General features: G+C 34.0%; 1 pseudogene; it reads left to right on the top strand.

The window, feature by feature from the left end:
- The first annotated feature begins 3,275 nt into the window (after positions 1-3,275).
- On the top strand, positions 3,276-3,957 carry LOC119510271 (annotated as a pseudogene).
- Positions 3,958-5,924: the final 1,967 nt, after the last annotated feature.

Genomic DNA, 5,924 nt, shown 5'->3' with positions numbered 1-5,924 from the left:
GATGATAGGGAGGGAGGGAAGGAGGGAAAGAAAGAAATGGTGGTGTGACAGGATGTTAAATTGGTGGATCGGGGTATCGGGGGAGGGGGTTCGGGTAATGCTGGAGTTCTGTGTATGGGGGTTGTATTGTTTTTGCAACTGTTCCTGTAAGTTTGAATTTATTTCAAAAAAAAAAAATGTATTCCAACTAATGAATGAAGAAGAAATGTAGAATTAGTAATCTCTATTTTGTGATCCTTAACAAGTTAATGGATTGAGGTATTGTTCCTCAACAGGTTCTAACATCACCAAAAAAGAGACAACCAGGCATGATATGCCTCTTGATAAAAGAGCACATCTCCACCCACGGTCTTGCCAAACAGATTGAACCTGAATCTGCTCCAGCTCAAGCTGCCATTTTGCAGGAAATATAGAAGACATGTTTAACTGCACCATGAGTATGCAACCAGTAAAATCCAGACCGTGGGACACTTGACAGGACAAATGCCCCAGTTTCTTCAACAGATAAATTGCAGGACAAGAAGAAATGGAGGAGGAACCTGTATGTTAAACATTAAGAGAGACTTAAGCAACATATGAAATTATTTTTAAATGAGTAAGACAATCATGTCTAGAAGTTTGTATTTGAGTGATAAAAATACAAGGAAATATAAGAAAATTTCTGTATATTTGTAAGGAAATGACTAATATACAAGTCAGGATAATGGCTATTTTTGTGACGAGGAAAGGGGCTGAGATTAGAATAGGGCACAAGAGAGGCTTTGGGTTATCTGGCCAAGTTTCTTTTTAATTCAGTTTTGTTGAGAAATATTCACATACCATATAATCATTCATGGTGTACAATGAACTGTTCCCAGTACCATCATATAGTTGTGCATCCATCATCCCAATCTATTTTTGAACATTTTCCTTATACCAGAAAGAATAAGAATAAAAAATAAAAATAAAAAAGAACATTCAAATCATCCCCCCATCCCACCCTATTCTTCATTTAGTTTTTGTCCCCATTTTCCTACTCATCCATCCATACACTGGATAAAGGTAGTGCTATCCACAAAGTTTTCACAGTCACACTGTCACCCCTTGTAATCTACATTGTTATGCAATTGTCTTCAGGAGTCCAGACTACTGGGTTGGAGTTTGATAGTTTCAGGTATTTACTTCTAGCTATTCCAATACATTAAAATCTAAGAGGTGTTATCTATATAGTGCATAAGAATGTCCACCAGAGTGACCTCTCGACTCCATTTGAAATCTCTCAGCCACTGAAGCTTTATTTTGTTTCATTTTGCATCTCCCTTCTGGTCAAGAAGATATTCTCAATCCTGTGATGCCCAGTCCAGATTCATCCCTGGGATCATACTGGCCAAGTTTTATTATTGACTTTGTTGTGGTTCCAAGGTTGTTGTCTTAAGGAACTCATTAAGTTATAAATTTTCTCTGTGTTTCTGTGTTTTATTTGAAAATAAAAGGAAATAGTTTTTTTTCTTAAAAGAATACAGTTGCAGTTTGCAAAGTAGAGTGAAAAGTTCAACTAAAACAAACTCATTAATCCATTAATATTAATAATATTACAATAATCAAAGGTGCTCATTAGTCAAATAAATTTAACAAGAATTGGTGGTGTCTGACTCTACAGTGGGGAGGATTGGGATGGTTAAGGATTGCTCATTGCTTTTCCATTTGGAAAAAAGATATCAAATGTGGATGGATGTAAATTGTAGATGATTGGGATTACACTAAATTTGTAAGCTTAAAGATTAGGGGTATAACAGAAATCTTGTTCCTCTGACTGATGTGTTTTTAATTTCTGTAAGATGAAATAGGCTCTCATAATTTCACATTTCCTTTCCTGTTCTCCATTGCCATCATACACAAGGAAGGAAATATTGGAGATATAGGCATTGGGCTGAGGAATTAAGACTGTTTTATAAAATTTCATTCAATTTTATAGGTATTTCAGGCAGATGATTTTAAGTAATCAGTGTTTCCACAGATATAATGGCAAAAAGAAATGTTTAAAAATTCTCTGGAACCATAAATATGAAATATGATATGTTTCTAAAGAATATGATCAACATAAATTTTACATATCAGCCTAGTTCTCATCTCCATGTATTTTGGCTGCCTTTATTCTCTGTGTCTCCTGGCAAAAGTACCCTAATTTCCTAAATATTAAAGGAAGTAAACAAAAAGCTAATATATAAATAATCTTCATTCTTTATGGAAACAAATTTACATTGAACAAATATCAATAATTTGTGAAGCCTTGATATTGTAAGTGAAATACATGAAATTATACAGCTAGTGTTGATTTAAGCCTGAGAATATTTTAATGATTTTTAAAACATATTTACTTATTGATGAAAATACTAAATCTGGTAAATTTTAGGCAAATTATTTTATTTTTATTTTTTTTAATTTTGACTAAAGACCTTTGAAAAACTACTTTTAATCATTAAGTAAAATGATATTTACATATTTGTCTGGTAATTTGTAAAAGGAAATACATGATAATGTTGCATTATCTTAAAGAGACACAAGGACATAACATGCTGGTTTGAATTATCTCTTGGCTTACAATGGAAATAACCTTTAATACAGTGGTATTTAAATATGAGAAGTATTGTATATGATATGATAATGCTACATGTGAATAGGCTGAAATACGTTTTTAAAATTTTGACTTTGTTAACATTTTCCAAAGCTTATACATTCAGATAACTCCTTTTTTTTTGAGTTCTGAGTACAAGAAATATATTGTTGAATATGGAAACCTATTTACTCTTTTACTTATAGTAACTAATTTTTTCCAAATTACCAATATTTCACGTTTTATTTTTTATCAGAATGGAGTGAGCCTCAGACATTTTTCTTAGAATTTGCAAAAAAATAAAGAGATACATGGGTTAATCAACATTTAGTCATGTAACCTAACCCTTTGAATTTCAACACATAGTAGAACGTTGTAGAGGTAACTTGTTGATTTCAAAATAGTATACATAAAAAGAATCCTAGCATATATAGAAAGCATGTGGCATTTGCATCAGGTGGTCAAGTGTTCACCGGGGTGGGCGGCTGAGTTAGTGAGCTTTTACTGCAGTTTGAATCAGCGACTCCCGCTGTTAGGGACAAGCACCGGCTGGCTGTGTGACTTGTGCGACGCGCTGCTGCCACAGCTATGTGCGTTCACTGTGATGATTGAGCGTTTCCACCCGGTGTGAACTATATTCTTTTTTTGAATTACCACTCCTCTGTGCTTCACCAGCTGTATAATGAATCCCAGCATGAAGCAGAAACAAGAACTTCAAGAGAATGTAAAGAATAGTTCTGTCCCAAGAAGAACTCTGATGATGATTCAGCATTCTGCAGCGAGATTTCTTGTTGGAAGAGAATATGAGTTAGCCAAAGGCTTATCCAAAAAGAGGCATGGGAATAGTTAGTTAACATCCAAGACTTCCAGCTCTGCAGTAGTTCTTGACCCAGAATACAGTGAAAATATAAATCTTGGAAGAATCACCCAAGAAGCATTTGATCTTATGATTAAAGAAAATCCATCCTCTCAATAGTGGAAAGAAGTGGAGGAAAAACAGAGGAAGGTGCTGTATGAAACACTTAAGGAAAATGAGAAATTTCATAAAGAAAATGAACAAAAGGACAATGAAATTGCCCCCCCCCCCAAAAAAAAAGAGAATAAAGAACTGGCAGAAGTAGCAGACATGTAAAATATATGGCAGAGGTGATAGAGAGACTGAAAGATGAAACTTGGGAAAACTTTGAATAGTTGGATAGTCAGGAGTTTGATTCTGAAGAGGAAACTGGCTAGGATCAGATTCAAAAATTGGCATAAGTGCTTAAGAAATTGTATCTTCCTCTATAGACACAAGGTCAAGTGTACGAAATTTGTTAGCATTTGACTTCAGAAACACACTGCCAAAGTTTACTTCCACTTTGTAGCAGAATGAATAACTATATAATACAAACTCTGTAGTCAGACTTCCTTGTTTGAATCCTGGGACCTATGACTGTATTAAAATACAAATACTATGAATTTTTAATCTATGATATTTTCTGAAAATAGCATTTTCTCAGTTGTTTGGCATGAATTGTGTATATGATAAATAAACTTCAACCTCTTATTGAAAGAAAAAGAAAGCATGTAATTTAAAGCTTTAGGCCCTGCCCCAAACAAGATGGAGGAGTGAGAAGCTCTAGCACTGCATACCTGGATAGAAGCTTTGAACAATCAGCAAGAGGTGGCAGAAGCATCTTTCTCAAAGCTCAAGAAACGTTTAAAGGATTGCAGAAATGGGATGAGAGCCAAATCAAGAAAAAAGCAACTTAAAAACAAATTTTAACAGCTATGAAGTTTGGTGGCAGGATAGTCTTTTCCCTTCAGAAACAGTCTAGAGAAGAGGCATCGATAAGATAAGAAAAACACAAAAGTAGGAAATGTTTCTGAAGTTCTGCTCAGAGAATTTGAAAGAAGAAAGAGGAGAAATGAATATGTCCCTCTAGCTAAAAACAGAGCAAGAGATTGGGCTGCTGTGTCCTAGTCTCCTGTTATTATGCAAGCAAACCACCCACTGTGCAAGCAAACCACCCACTGTGCTTACTCTGTGTAATTGAAGGCCTAGAGCCCATACTTTCTAAGGCAACTATGATTGCTGAAAAATACCAGTTAACATGATGAAATAATGAAGGTTTCCTAGCAACCATATTTTCATAGCAACTGTAGCCTGTAAGACTGTGGTGATTGTCAGCACATTTTAATAATTCAGGGTTATCCCAGGTGATCTGGTGCTAATAACCACAATGACCATTCTACTGAGCTGAAGAACTGCTTCTATGTGTAGTTCTGGCCTGCTACCAGAGCCCTGATGCATCACCATGTTAAATGTCTAAGGGGCATTACCTTCACCTCCTCTCAATTGTAATAGGTGAAAAATATTCATCCAAGGCAAAAGGGACTTCATTGTGTGCATCATATGGAATAATATAGCAATATCAGCTATCAAAAAAAATAAAGTTTTAATGTCTTGTGTCTTACATTCATTGAACTTTACTCATAAATATGACTATCCAAAAATGGAATTTAAATGGCATGAGAAATTTTTTAATATAACCACTCCTGACATTATAATATTTGTATTGTATATTTTTTCATACTTTTAGCTTTTTAACAGACTTTAATTTTTAGAATAGCTTTAGATTTACAGAAAAATTGAGAAGATAGTAGAGTTCCCATATATCCCTCACCAAGTTTCCCATAATATAGTATATATATTGCAATAAGGGGACCAATACAGATACATTATCTTTAATGAAAGTCCATCCTTTATTAAGATTTCCTTAGTTTTTTTTTTTTTTTTAACCTAATGTCTCTTTTTCTTCTCCAGGATCATGTCTCTTTAGGCTCTTCTTGGCATTGAGAGTTTCTCAGGCTTTTTTTTTTTTTTTTTTTTTTTTTGACAACCTTAAGAGTTTTTTTTTTTTAAACCAAGTTCCCAATATATTTATTTCTAAGGAGAAAATTTAAGATGGATCAGATTGAATACTAACATTTGTATAGAAAATATGGCCTTTGACATTTTTTTTTTAATTCAGTTTTATTGAAATATATTCACATACCATATAGTCATCCATGGTATACAATCAACTGTTCACATTCTGATCATATAGCTATGCATTCATCACCACAATCTATTTCTGAACATTTTCCTTACATCAGAAAGAATCAGAATAAGAATAAAAAATAAAAGTAAAAAAGAACAAACCATCCCCCCATCCCACCCTATTTTTCATTTAGTTTTTGTCCCCATGTTTCTACTCCTCCATCCATACACTAGATAAAGGGAGTGTGATCCACAAGGTTTTCACAGTCACACTGTCAACCCTTGTAATCTACATTATTATACAATTGT

Source organism: Choloepus didactylus, chromosome 1, assembly GCF_015220235.1.
Source record: "Choloepus didactylus isolate mChoDid1 chromosome 1, mChoDid1.pri, whole genome shotgun sequence".
Taxonomy (NCBI): domain Eukaryota; kingdom Metazoa; phylum Chordata; class Mammalia; order Pilosa; family Megalonychidae; genus Choloepus; species Choloepus didactylus.
The sequence above is the reverse complement of the archived record's forward strand: the minus strand, read 5'-3'. Positions and strand labels throughout refer to the sequence as shown.